The sequence below is a fragment of the Manacus candei genome, unplaced genomic scaffold (genome assembly GCF_025592945.1).
Source record: "Manacus candei isolate 608988 ecotype Guabito, Panama unplaced genomic scaffold, ASM2559294v1 h1tg000074l, whole genome shotgun sequence".
Classification (NCBI taxonomy): Eukaryota; Metazoa; Chordata; class Aves; order Passeriformes; family Pipridae; genus Manacus; species Manacus candei.
Window position 1 is genome coordinate 2928639 of NW_026138122.1, and position 15202 is coordinate 2943840.

General features: G+C 37.8%; 1 long non-coding RNA gene across 1 annotated transcript; it reads right to left on the bottom strand.

The window, feature by feature from the left end:
• Positions 1 to 6249: 6249 nt before the first annotated feature.
• On the bottom strand, positions 6250 to 14289 carry LOC127480696 (uncharacterized). Its single transcript, XR_007907998.1, has 3 exons — positions 14194 to 14289; positions 9935 to 10025; positions 6250 to 6343 (listed from the first exon to the last, which is right to left on the bottom strand). It is a non-coding gene; the product is annotated as an uncharacterized LOC127480696 (long non-coding RNA).
• Between the last annotated feature and the right edge of the window lie 913 nt (positions 14290 to 15202).

Genomic DNA, 15202 nt, shown 5'->3' on the forward strand with positions numbered 1-15202 from the left:
TAATGAGCACTTCTGCAAAATATAAACATATCACCCAGACCAGAAAAGAAGGGTAGTTGTTGTTGTAGTTGCAGTTGTAGTTGTTGTTGGAGAGCTGGCCATGTTCTGAGGCCACGAGGAGAAGGGGTAGGAGCCCCCCTTGGGGGCTATGGCCCCCCCAGCCCCCAGCTGGGGGGCTACAGGGACTTGGAACAGTGTTAGTCTGGGCTAAGGGTCTGTAGCTGAGAAGCTGGAAGCTTTTCTCCACCGTGAGCAGCAGCAGGAGCAGCGGTAAAAACAGCACTGGCCGGAGACAGTGGCAGAGAGCCAAGAGATTAGAAAGAAGCATCAGAGACAGCATGCAGCCAAAGAAGAAACAGAGTTGTCTGTGCGACAGAGACCCAGCAGCAGAGAGAGAACTAAACTCTACAGAGAGAGAGAGAGTTTGGGTAAGAACTGAAACAAAGTCCCCAAACCCCTCTGAGACCTCCTAGATAAGAGGAAGATGATGGACTCTTACTTAGGAAGAGTCTTAGAGTGCTACAGCACTGAAAAGAGAAGAGCTGAGATGCTCAGGGCTTCCCGGAGCTGGACCGGGTCAGCCAAAGGAATGTGTACAGTCATTGTAATATATATATTCCCTTCCCCCCATTTTGAGTCTTGTGTGGTGTCTGGAAAACCCATCTCACACTGGGCTGAGATGTGGGAGGAGGGCTTGGACTAGGGAATTAGATTTTGGGGCTCTCAAACCACGACAGATGTGATGATTTTTATTAAGACCATTTTTCAATTTCCTTTCTTTTATTGAAAAAGGAAAGGTACAGAGTGATAACACTCATATTTATTTCTTTTTACATCTTCTGTCTCCTAACACAAACACTTACTGTATAAAGTAAATAAATCCATGCTGTGCAATAGTTCTATAAAGAAACTTAAAGCAATAAAAAATCATGTGGTTTGGGCTTTACAGAATCAAAATATTCAAAAACTTAACACTCATTGAGATTCAGTCTTGCTTCAGCATCCTCATACAGGATACTAAAGAACATAACTGTTTTGGTTCCCTCCTACATAATTTCAAATCAGGAACTTAAAGATGAAGAAAAGAAAGTTATGGAGTAGATGAAAAAAGACTTCTCAGAGGTCTGAAAAGCACTGTAAGAGGAGATTCACACCACAGACAGAGATCCCAGAAATCCTCCCATGGTGGCTGAATACTTCAGAAGGAAGGGTGCACACAATTTATTACTACTGTAGGAAAGTACCATAAAATGCACTAAATCCTTTGTCTGTGTTTAACTTATTTTAGCAGCAATCTAGCTCCATTGAGAAGCTTGCCAATGCCATTTTTGTTCTGCAGTTATTGGTAGATTCTCATGGATGGCAGAGATCCTTTAGTACTCCTGAACATATACAAAAGCCCATAAATTCTACATATATATATATGCTTATATATCTGTATATCTATATAAATGCATACAGATTATCTGCAGCAGCTATCACAAGGTTATCTTGAGATCAGAGCACGATGAGGGATCGATACTTTATTCTTTTGCAATTTGATTGCATCGTGGTTACTAGAGTGGCTGCCCTTTTAACCCCTTTCAAATTGTTTCAGCATGTGCTTTCTCTGATCCTAAGCCAATAAAAGTTCCAGAATTTTACTGTCTGACTCCTTCACTCTTCAGTGACACCTGACTTTACTTTCATTCCCCTAATATTAAGGTACCAACAAGAACTGAAAGCATCTGAATCATCATAGCCATGTAACTGGGTTATTAGTCTTGTGGTAACGAGCCATAAGGACATTTTCAGTCTTCCTCAAAGCATCTCAGGTTAAATCACCATGATGATAAGCACCTTTGCGTAACAACATGGGAGCCCCAAAGGGAGTAGTTGGTGTGTTTTCTTCTATTGTTTTTCAAAGCATCCAGCTTAGGAGTTTCTACATGGCTGCCACGCTTTCTTTTCCTAAATCTCCTTCACCCTCACCAAACCGCACAACAACCATTAGCCAACATACTCCAGCATTTTCTGAAATAATTCACACCGATAAACATTTTTGAATACCAATTCTGGAGTATTTTGTTCCTCTAAGTCCACCATGTAAGACACTAAGAATGCAACTTTAAACTGAATATTATCTTCACGAAGACAGTTTTCTTACAGCTTGCCTTTTGATGTGTGTGTAAGATGTTATGTTCTTGTCTGAATGTAAAATGTATGTTGAAGTACTTTAGGTGGTAAAAGATAACTGTTGGTGTCCATACAGTTTTAGTTTCAGTATGCAAAGAAAAAGGCCCTAAAGGCAGAACACACTAGGGTAGGTAATGCTTTCACTGTTAGCATGTGGGTTTCATCCTGTGTGAACATTTGATTTCTTATGGTATGTTCAAGTGTAGCACCTGTCAGGGCAACTATTCTCGCAAACTACTGTCAGATCAGTTTACTAAGCAGTAAGTCTTATGTTTGCCTTCTATTGTATGCAGAGTTACATTTCACTGCAAGGGGTTTGGGGACCCCAGGCTGAATTCCAAAATAAAAAAAAAAAATCACTCAGTTTCATGTATGCAGTTAGAAGACTGCTAAAAATTAGCACAGGCTCCATATTCATTTACTCTCAAAGAAAGAAAATCCCAAATTGCTCACTTTCTCACAGCTTTTACCCACCAATTCCCTTATTATATATGCAATTACTAGAGTTCCACAATCAGAATTACAGATGACTTTCCATTGATCTTGCATAGCATTTCTGCTTCAGGTGTTTTAGACAACTCTTCCTTTTGGTCTTAAATGTAGAAATATCTCCTGCAACTGGGTCATTACATCTTGGTACAAGTACATGGACTAAAGATATTGTAACTAATATTTCTGCAAAATAAGCACACAATGCTCAGAAAGTCATTTGAACTTACAGAGTGTTTTTTTTTCTTTTAATTTTCAGAAGATTCCAGGGAGAGGAGCATGTGTCAAGACAGGTAGGCTCTTCTCAAATACATTTTTTTCTGATAGTTGAACAAAAATGTCATTGGATGTGTTGGGTGGCTTTTCTGAACTAAATTTGCAGTGAAATATGGAGAGGAGAAGGAGATACTTTAAAATTATACAACTCGCATATTTTTAGACACAGGAAGATCTGAAAACAAAATTATTTCACAGTTGCTTCTTCTGTATTTCAGTGTTCCTCTACACTGACCATTATGTTCCCAGTACTGAGAGTACTTTTTTAAACACTCATAGCATACCTTTGTCTGTCTCTGCAAATGTATATGAATGTGATGCTTTATTTCTGTATCTGAGTTGTGACAGCCCATGGCTTTCAATCCAATTAACTGAGTCATACTGTTATAAAACTCCAAGGAGAAAAAAATATCAGCCCCATAAACTTAGAAGTAACAGGATTGTACTCTTTTTCTTTGAAGGACACACTTCTCTTTCAACTCTATTACTTCCTTAATATTTTATAGGTTCAAAATGAGAGAAAAAAAATTGATTTTGAATTCCACTGGGTGGTATAATTAGGAAGAGCTACATGCATATAGCTTATAGCAGTTTTCCAGATATACGTGCCCTGTGTGTCAGGATTGAACAGATGAATATTCTTTATTTTACTTATCCTTACCATATGGTCTCTTTTTATAGAATAAGAGAAAGAAATTAAAACTTTTGCTCTTATGTATCATTTAAGCAAAACCAGAGAAGGTTATTGAGTATCAGCTTGTATGCACAAAAATGTCCAAGAATTATGTGAAAATCTTCTTCCTGGAAGTGAGGATGATGGTCTGGGAAATGCAAGTTTCTTTCAAGACCTTCAATCACATCAAGTGTTCAAAATCAGAGCCACTCAGGTGTACTTCTGAGGGGAGCAACTCTGACTGTCAGTAAAGGATATACGAGATCCATGCATTGCCAAGAACAGACTATGTGAATGGGCAAGGATGTTTGGAAGATGCAGTAGTTTTCCTTTTTGTACAGTTCTGCCTAATCACATGTAACAATTTAGGTTTGGGTAGACATTGCAATCTGCAAGAATTGTACCTCAAAATAGAAATAGTCTGTGGAAATTTATAACTAAATGCCCACATGTGAAACAGAAAGTTGACATTAGAAAAGGCAGATTTTGAAAAGAGAGAAACAGAAAAAAAACCCAAACAAAATCCAATGGGGCATAAATGGATTTGGTGCACAAGTTGATAAAAAGCAAAGAACAGAAACAAGCTACCAGAAGGGTGGGGAGCAGGAGAAATTCAGGGTGTATAGTGTAATCCAGTCAACTGCAGATACTTATTTCAATAATCACAAAAGGAGTTTTTGAATATTCAGTGGAGCAGAGAAGCATGTGCCACTGACCAAATGCATCCCTCTCACCTGAAGGGAAACAATCAGAATAAGTAGCTGATTGTTAGTCTGATGTTGCTAAAGCCTGAGTCATGCTTTGGTCATCTTTGTAGTTTTTCTTGATAATAATTTTCCTTTCCTTTAATCCCTTTGCTATTAAATATGTTTCATAACTGAGAAGATAATTTTTATTTTAATAATCATGGTCTTGTACTGAATCATTAGCAACCTATCGTTTTAGAAGCAAGCACAGCAAGGATTTCCATGAAAGCTCCTGCACCTTTTCTATTCCTTCAGCTCTTCAATTTGCTGGTTTTATCATTTTGTATAATATTTTTAGTACACACAGAGAAAGATGGGATTTGCTGTTGGTTTGTTTCTTCTAATGACAGATTCTGAAGGATCTCTTCTGATCTGAAGCCACAAAGCAAAAGTGGTAGCAAAATGAGCACTCCTGACAAGAGTTCTCTGGCATAAAAATAAGGTATTTGGAAGAGAGAAATAACAGCTGAGAAGAGTGAGTGACTAAAAGAAAAGTCTCTCATTGCCACTTGAGCTTGACATATTGTGTCATGAGCTTTTTAAGTAGAAATTGTATGTATTTGAGTATAGAAAGGATGATAAAATGGAGTCTGTGCACTCATCTTCATTCAGGGCTGAAATGTGCTTTCAAAAGCAGTATGAGAGTGTTTAAAAATAAAGCTATACTAAAGAACAAACAAAAAGTTTCTTCAGCCACTTAATAATGAGTTCTGTAGGGGCATGTTGCATGGTTGTTCCAAAGTTCTTTACAAAATCTGAAATCCAGAGTTTTCCTTCACATGCCTTTCTGGACTGAAAAGATAACATAACAATTACATAATAAAATTAATCTGGGAAGAGCAAATATTTCTGATGCTTACTTCCTGCAGATGAACTAAATCTTTTACTAGTAAACCTTGCTCCTTGTCTCTTAGATCTGTGATGTTATAGTACACCCAAAAACGGAGTAGAAAAGGCTTAAATAACACAAGCTCTTTGAGATTTTCATAGTGTTACCTTGTATGGATTGCATTAACTGTTTCTCTAGCACGGCTTGTTTCTGTTCTCTGTTACAATTTCCCTAGCTCTGTGTCATAGTTTTGCGGTTGCTCTCTACAGAAGAATGATAGCTTTGGGATTTATTCATCAGATCTAGATTATATTGCTATTGCACTTCTGCAATAGCTGGCCTCTGCTGTCTCTGTTCATATGAGGTGTTTAAAATTGCAAGCTGTTATGAACAAAGACATAATTTTTAAGATAAGTGGCTCTGGACTCTACAGATGATAACAATGCGAAGATAAAAACGCCAGATTTAGTCTTGGATTTCTGTCTGTATTCATGTCCCTTGAGTCTCATGCAATCACTAAACAACAATGGATGATTCTGATCAGGCAAAATTTGAATGACTGACCATGCAGTGTACAGGTGAAATGCTCTGTTACGCATGACCTTAGACAATAAGTACATGTTAAGTACATGGAGATATGAGTTCATCTAGGAGTTAATAATGAGAATAAAATTCCAATGTGGTATTCCCAGGTACTTTGTGTGCTAAAAGTTATTTCTAAGTAATTATTTTACACGGTCTATGAGTGAAGAGCTAGAAGGCACTTATAATTCAAAAGTGGAGATAATTATCATGCTTTTGTGAATAAAATGCAACAAGTCAATCTCTCTCATACACCTCAACCATCTCTTGGTTTACATCCAGATCTGCGGTACACAAAACAGTGGCAAAGGGCATTGAATTTTCATTTCTGCAACAAAAAACATCATGAAATGCTGCTGATATCGATGCACAGCTGCTGAAAAAAAAAAAGATGGTTTTTGGAAGGAACACTATCAGATTTTTTTTTTCAGTGAAAAATAGTGATTTTCCAGATGGCAACATGCTGGAACAAAACCGAGTATTCATCTAAATATATGCGTAGTGGGTGTCTGAGCTGGGCCAGGATGGGTAGCTCTTCACTGTGGTGCTAGGAGGCTGATCAGTAGCTCTACTCTGTGGGAAACAAAAAAAAATTCTTTTCATCACAAACCCACAACTTCCTGAGTCAGCATATTTATGCCTATGTCTTCTTTCTGATAATTTTCAATATAGCTTAATATGAATGCAATTCTTATTTATGTATTTTAATGAATGAAAACCTTCATAAAATTAGAGACATAAACATGTAAAATAGACCAAATATAAATACTGCCAAGCTGCATGTAGATTTGCAAGCATAAGTAACTCCATTTGGAGATCTGAAGAGTCACATGACCAGAGGCACAGCTACTATTAAAAAAAATTAGAAGCTTTTAAATCATAAATGGCACACTTAATTTTGTTTCAGAATACATTTCCTTCATTTATTTTGACTACTCTTCTATTTTTGCTGTTGAAAAGCTAAGAAAAATGGAGGAAATTATTTCTCTTTTGTTATAATCCAACACCAACTGACTTTGACTCTGGAAGGTAAATTTGGCAACCATAATTTGGTCATATAGCAGACAGTTTTTTTGATCCTAGTTTAAATGTAGATACTCCCTTACCACATTTTAATATTCTGTGGGATATTCCAATATCAGGAAGCTGGGCCTGTGCAGTCTAGAGAATAGAAGACTGAGAAGGAACCTCATTAAGGCATAAAAATGTCTCAAAGGCAGTGTCAAGAGGATTCCTTTCAGTGGTGCCCAGCGCCAGGATGAGGAGCAATGGCCATAAACTAAACCACAAGAAGATCTACCTGAACATGAGGAAGAACTTCTTAACATTGAAGGTGGCAAAGCACTGGAACAAACTGCCCAGGGAGATCATGGAGTTTCCCTTTCTGGAGACATTCAAAACCCACCTGGACACATTCCTATATAACCTGCTCTAGGTGACCCTGCCTTGGCAGAGGGATTGGAGTAGATAATCTCCAGAGGTCCCTTCCAACCCTAACAATTCACATATATCCACAAAATACACAAAATGCAATGCAGCAAAAACTAGTTCATTTCTTTTCTCATTTTTAATCTCAAAACCTTAAATTGCAGTAGCAGGTCTTGTATTCATTAAAAAGGTAAAATAAACTAAAGCACCAGTCAGCTTAAATAATAGAAGAAAAGATAAAATTTATAATCTGATTGTGTGAATGTAAAAGATACTTAAATGTTCTTAAGAGGAATGAGCTAATGTTTCTTTCATAGATAACAGTACCGTTGAAAATAAAGAACACATTTAATAATCCAGCTTCCAGTTCCCAGGTAACTACAAATTCTCTTTTACTTTAGAGAATATTTAGCTTTTTTAGAACTGGTCTAGAAACCATAGAAACCTCTGACATCAGTAAGTTCTGACTCTTTATTATTTTGTTTTGTCTTGTTTTCTGGTCTCAATTCTGCAACTTTTGCCACGTAGATGTCTGAACCTATCTGTTTTTGTGAAGCACCAGTTAACACAGTGGGCCATAGCAATGCATTAGCTTCTGTGAAATATGTCTTTTTATACAGTATTTTAAATGAATCATTGAAATACTAAGAGTGTCATCCTTCTTGCTCACTAAGTCACAGACTACAGGAATTTATTATTGGTTTTGGAAGGAAGTGTACCACAGAGCTTTGTTCTTATTTTTGTACTATATTTAAACATGAGGGAATCAACAGCTATAGTCTGGACAAAAATTTGATTTGTAGGTAGCTTAGAATTAGCGGTGTGCTGGCAACACTTTCAAATAACTAGCATGTCATGTGGCTGGTGTGATTAATGTCCAGAATAAGTTATGTCCCAAGTTATGCATTATAACAACAACTTTCATAGTTTTTTTTTTTTCTTTTGTTATTTTATAATGGCAATATACAATTCTGCAGAAAATACCTTTAATTTAGAGCGGTCATTCATTAAAAAATATTGATAAGAGGATACAGGTCAAATGTGATTTAAAATTGGAGATCAGATAATTAGCCTGTAATTATATTTAGATCTGTGCTTAATTTTAAAACATATAAAATAAAAAAGAAAAAAGGAAAAAATGTTCATACAGCAATTAGATTGAAAGCTAAAAAAAATAAGATAAGGAGTGATGGGTACAAATGGAAAGAGAGAAAATTTAAGATATGCTAGGAAGAAATTTTTCACTATGAGGGTGGTTTAGACACTGTAATAGGTTGTCCAGGGAGCTTGTGGATGCCCCAATCCTGGCAGTGTTCAGTCAGGTTGGATGAGGTCTTGAGCAACTTGGTCTAGTGGGAGGTGTTGCTGTCAATGGCAGAGGGTGGGTTGGGACTACATGGTCTTTAAGGTCCATTTCAACCTGTTAACATACAATTTTATGATTCTGTGTGACTACCTAGTTTGTCAGAAAGACCCTTGTGCATCTAACTAGTGTTAATAGAAACTGTCTCAAATTACTTGAGACTACGGAGGTTACACTTATCAAGAATATAATCCATCATTTATCATTTAAGCATATAATTTAACATAATAGTGTCTGTCAAATGCAAAGACCTGCTCATTTACTAGTGCATTATGTACTTGAAACACCATCTGCTCTGTTTTGTCTTGCCTACCTTCTTTTTTTTCTTGATATGTATTTTTTCAGTTTTGTTTTCTTTTTCATTTTGTCTGAGAGCTGGATTTAATTCTCAGTGACATGAGTGGAAGGACTCTTACTGACTTCTAAAGTCATTGACTAGGATCTCATCTCTGCCAGCTTACTCTTTTGAGCTCCTAAGTCACAGGTCAATGTACTGCCCACAAACCTGTTTCTTATTCCTAAATCCATATCTCTGTCTCATTATTCTATTTTCATGTTTTTAACCTTGTGCCAATCCAAATGAAATTGCTTGACTAATCAATTTTTTGGTCTAAAAATCATGTTTTCTCTTATGCCTCTCACCCAATTAATTCTGTTAATTTCTTTTCAAATTAAAACCCCTCAAGATTTCAGATATTTTATATGAACAAATCTTTCTTGACCACATAACCTTAAACAATGTCTTCTGTGAATGTATTTTATTTTTCACTCAGATTCTTCAATTTAAGTTTTTCTTAGGTTCTAGTTTACTTTTTCTTTTACTTTCCCAATCTGTACCTTTTCCTTTCTTTTTGAAGTTATTAGATTTTATATTATTTTGAATAAGGCAGGTGTGGATACTGGGTTTTCTCTCCCAAGGTTCTAGGGTTGCTAGCAAGACACGAGCCAATGAGTAATGATAATGCAACGTGTTGTTGCAAAGTGTGGAATATTGTCTTAGAATGAGATTTTTAAGTCTATTTTAAGCTGACTGACGAAGACTTTCCTAGTCAGTGAGAGAGGACACTCACTCAGGGGAACAGTTAGCATCCCTTAGTCAAGGACATCCTGGAATTAGTAAATGTAATAAATCAAGATGATGTTGTACATCTGTGTATACATTGCTAACTTGGCAGACATCTTAAGATCCATGCATCCCTTAGCTGAACTATCTTCATTATAATACTAAAGATCACACCTACAGGTCAAAAAGACCCCATATCAGGTGAAGACCCTTCCCTTTGGCATATGCAGAAGTTAGCTGTGATTACAAAACTTGTATGGAAACTACTTACCAATAATAATAGAGAGACTGTACTTGCAAAGGTACTAACCCTGAAATTCTGAGTATAAACAACGGTGTGGAAAGTCCTGTTGGCTCATGTGATTTGTGGCAAATCACCGAGCACCCGGGCCTGAGTAAATCTGAAATAAATAATCAATGTCTCTCTCAAGTGTGTAATTACTGGCTTGTTACACACCAGGTAATGAATCCAATTTTCTGGACAACAATGTTGCCAACAAAAGCTACAGGGCCCAGAAATCTCTCCCCTTTTCCATATTAGTCAAAGTAATTGGTAAGATCAATTCTAAACATACCACGCCATTAGCATACTAATGATAATGCAACCCTTTCTATATCACTGAGCCTGTACTGCAGAGGAATGCTCCAGCAGCTGTATCTGCTTTGCATGCCCTCTCTTCATGGCAAACAACCATTGTGTATGGTTGGCCTGTCCCAGGAGAGGGCACCTACTTCCTCTTGCTCTCTGGGTTTGCTGTGTCAGAGGAGGCATTACTAGACCCAAAGCAGCCTTTTTTCACTTTCTATTTAGCCTTTTCATTGCAGGAGTGTCCCTGACAGCTCAGGTTTCTCTCCCTAAACCACATCTTAGATTTCATGATCCCCTTCTACAAGTTCAAACCAAGATCATCAACAAATAACAATCTTTTTAAACAAACAAACAAAACCCACCACCAAAAAGATGAATATATCTTTCCTTCCTTCCTTTTTTCCCTCCTTCTTTCCTCCCTCCCTCCCTCCCTCCCTTCTTTCCTTCTTCTCTTTCCTATTCTTCCTTCCTTCCTTCTTTCCTCTTTCCTTCTTTCTTTCCTTCCTTCCTTCCTTCCTTCCTCCCTCCCTCCTTTCCTTCTTCTCTTTCCAATTCCTCCTTCCTTCCTTCCTTTCTTCCTTTTTTGTTCCAAAACTTGAAGTCTTCTCTGTTTTAGTCTTAACAAGCATGAGCATTTTATACTGTATTAGTATACCTTCTTTAAATATTTTTTTAAAATAGGAAACATTAGTAAAATTGTTCACAACAATAAGAAAAGTTCTTCTAGTCTCACTTTTCTCAACACAATATACTTTGATTCTTAAAGAAGGATAATATAAAGCGTATTTTACCATTGCACAGCTGATGCACACAAAGAGAAATTCTAACTTTAATCAGAATAGAAAGAATTTCTGGCTTCAAACCAGGTGTCTGCATGATTGTAATTAACTTCTCCACCTTAAAGACAAACTTTGAAATAGATCTAATGAGAAAAAATGTGAGAATTTTACTAGGGCCTGATCTAACATGTATTTTAATTGATGAGATTCTCTTATTAACTTCTCCAAGCCATCAGCCACTTAAACTCTTAGCGTACAGTTCAGCAATTCTTTCAATCAGAAATAATGAACATGAACTACTTAAAATCTTTGTATATGATGCATATGATTTTTTGTACAACTGGCCCCACACATTGTAATTGTGGATAATCTTATGTGGATTCTTCTCGTATCCAGAGGGCATACTGTAGGGTGTTACTGCTCATCCAACACTTTGCTCTTCAGTGAGTTTTGATTCAGACAACCACTATCTTCCCTCATCTGATGGAGGTTTGGGTGCAGAGAGGGGTGGGGGTGGGGATGGGGAGTTATTTATCTGTTTTTTAAATGCTGAGTTTATATATGTTGCCTATGTGTAGATTCTCTCCCTGACAAATAATGGAAAGAACCCATTCCACTTCTACTAAAAGAAGACTGGATTACAACATACTTTTAGCATTTGTATGTGGCAAGTATTTGATCATTTTTGATAGCTTTGGTCTAGCTTCCAAGAACAGGAGAAAACAGAGATAGAAAGTCTCACTCAAGGTGTCAGCTGTTAAGTTAGCTGCTGAGGCATGGTATGGTTCAGAAATAGTTTAGTGAGAGTTTAATATGATTTATTTTTATGAAATAATATGGAGGAACAGACAGGTATGAAAAAGCTGCACTTAAACTTTGGTGTTTCTTTTGAAAATCTCCATTGACCTGTACACATGTTCATGACAAATGCAGGGTCCAAATGAACCTGCACATCACAAATTTAATTCTCCACCGTCTTCTTACATACCTGTTATAGTAGGTATAATGCATTATTCACAAATAAGTTATTTCCTAGCCAAATAGTAATAATTACCTATTCAAGGTCTCATCTGTAAAGACTATTTTCATGTTGCCTGGGTATGTACAGATTTATGTGTTAAGGAAAGGGTGTGTTTCTAACATGGATTTCTTTCTGGGTTTGTACAACACTTCTCAATACCTCAGGTGGTTGACACAACCACAAATACTTTCTGAAGGCAATTTCCTGAGAATAGGAAGATTTGTGTAGTGGCATGTGTGAAAATTAGCTGAGAGCAGAATTAGGTCCTGGGGAAAAAAACTGACTCTATCCTTCCTAGTATAAAGGAGGTTTGTCATTTGGCAACCAGTTGGCTGAAATAAATTATGTTCAGCAACAACACACGGTCTAGACTGAGAAAGAACTTTGGGGAATGTAAAGGACTTGTGTCAGTTAAAAATAATAATAATAATAATAAAAATGTTTTTACTTTGACACAGAGAAAACTACCTTGGAGAATGTGTGCTTGTGCACGTATTTATGCGTTTGGACTGGAAGAATTTGCTAATCAGGTTCTCCCAAAGTTGTTTGATTACCAACATAGGGATCATTTTTGAAAAAGAACAAAATTTCATTATATTTTTTGTCTTCCATCTGTCACCTCTTCTTTAGCTACACTGCTGAAAATAACTGAGATCCGGAGGGGCAGGAAAAGTCAAAAAAAAACAAAAAGGAACTTCTCAGATAATAAGGGAGGAAAAACGGACAGTAGAAATTGAAAAAAAAAATTACCTTTAGTTTGTTTTTTTTAATGCTTGCATTCCTTTTTCATCCAACCCAAACAGAAATCTTCTAAATTATCATAATTTGCCACATTGTCACAGAGAGAACAGTCTGTTAAGGAGATATCAGCAAGAATAGCAAACATTCCCTAAGCCAGGGTAACCAAAAAAGGCAGAGTGGTGTGGACAAAAATACTGTCATTTTTTAGGCAGAGAAATGTAGAGCCTGAAGACATGCAGAAGTATTAACAGGAAACAAAGAAGCAAAAAACCCAAACAAAAAATAAAAGAAAAAGAAGAAAAAGGCAAAGAGGTCAAGCTGGGGAAGGGAAAGTTTCTGGGGAAACGGTAGGGTGCTGAAAAGGAGAAAGGAAGTTTTGTTGCTGTGTAAGTTTAAATGTCTAAATTTTGTATTCTTGAAGAAATATCTTTATGAAATGCCTTCTAGCTAGGTCTTTTAATCACATTCTTTTCAAAGGCCATTCCTCATTATACTGTTAGATTTAATTTTAATCCTACAGTTAAATTGTATGCATATGGAATATGTGAATAATAACTGTATTTTATTAAGATTACTGAGTGTAGCAGAAACCATATCAATCATGTAGATAAGGAAATGTCACAGTAGATGTCTTTTTTTTTCTCTGCACCATTGCTGAAAGTGCAGACATAGAATCACAGAATATCCCACAACGATCATCAACTCCAGCTGCTGGCCCTGCTCAGGACAAACCCCAGGGAGTCACACCATGTGCCTGAGAGCATTGTCCAAACTCTTCTAGAACTCTGTCAGGCTTGGTGCTCTGACCACTTCCCTGGGGAGCCTGTTACAGCACCCAACCACCCTCTGGATGAAGAACTTCTTTCTAACCTAAACTTCCCCGACACAACTTCAGGCCATTCTTTCGGATCCTATCACTGGTCATCACAGAGATCCATGTCTGTCCTTCTTCTTCCCTTCATGAGGAAGTTGCAGTGATGTCTCCCCTCTGTCTCCTCTTCTCCAGGTTGAACAGACAAAGTGCCCTCAGCCACTCCTCATACGGCTTCCTTGACCAGTACTCCCAGGCCCCCTTCCACAGGGCTACTTCAGTGTCTCATTCACCAATCTGTCCATACATAAAGGGTTTCCCTGTCCCAGATGCAGAATCCAACACTTTCCCTTGTTGAATTTCATATGGTTGGTGATTGTCCAATTCTCTAATTTGTCGAGGCCCTTCTGCCTTCAAGGGAGTCAACAGCTCTTCCCAATTTAGTGTCATCAGGAAACTTAACTTAGTATACCTTTGAGTCCTGCATCCAAAACATCTTAATTAAGACAATTTCCTCTTTCTTAAGAGAACAGCAAAGCCAGGCTTAGAGTCACCTCAGATCATCTATCTGCCACTTTCTTGTAAGTCAAGGCCAATTTCCCTCTATCCCTGTTCAATAACACTTTACCTGATGAAGACCCAATTATGTCCCGATGCTTCTTTATTCACAGTATCTAACTTTAATTTTTTTGCCTTCATTTTATACCCACCTTGGTAATGTTCCTATGACTGTTCCCTTAGAATCAGAGAATCACAGAATCAGCTGGGTTAGAAAGGACCTCGAGATCATCAAGTCCAACCCTTGATCCACTACCACCGTGGTTACCAGACCATGGCACTAAGTGCCACATCCAGTCTCATCCTAAAAACCTCCAGGGACGGAGAATCCACCACTTCCCTGGGCAGCCCATTCCAATGCCTGATTACCCTTTCTGTAAAGAATTTCTTCCTAATATCCAACCTAAACCTCCCCTGGCACAGCTTAAGACCATGCCCTCTTGTCTTGCTGATTGTTACCTGGGAGAAGAGACCAACCCCCACCTGGCTACAACCTCCTGTCAGGGAGTTGTAGAAAGTGATGAGGTCTCCCCTGAGCCTCCTCTTCTCCAGGCTAAACAACCCCAGCTCCCTCAGCCTCTCCTCATAGGACTTGTGTTTGAGTCCCTTCACCAGCCTTGTTGCTCTTCTCTGGACCTGCTCCAGCCCCTCAATGTCCTTCCTGAACTGGACACAGCACTCGAGGTGTGGCCTCAACAGTGCTGAGCATAGGAGAAGAATCACTTCCCTGGTCCTGTTGGTCACACTGTTCCTGATCCAGGCCAGGATGCCATTGGCCTTCTTGGTCACCTGGGCACACTGCTGGCTCATGTTCAGCTTGTAACTCCTCTTTTTTTTCCTCTAGGAAAAAAAAAAATTGTTCACTGTCTTTCTATCAGCCGTGTTTTCTAGAACTCTACTGGTTTGTTAGACTGCTCTCGACTCTTTGACACTTTAAGTGCAGTGGCTCCGATGAGAATTCTGTAATAATACAGTTATTATGAGACCTCATTTTTTTGTTTATGCCTTCTAAGAGGAAGATTTTTAAAAAATAATGTTCTGCCTGTCATTTACTGAAACCCTTCAGGTCATTTCCTGCA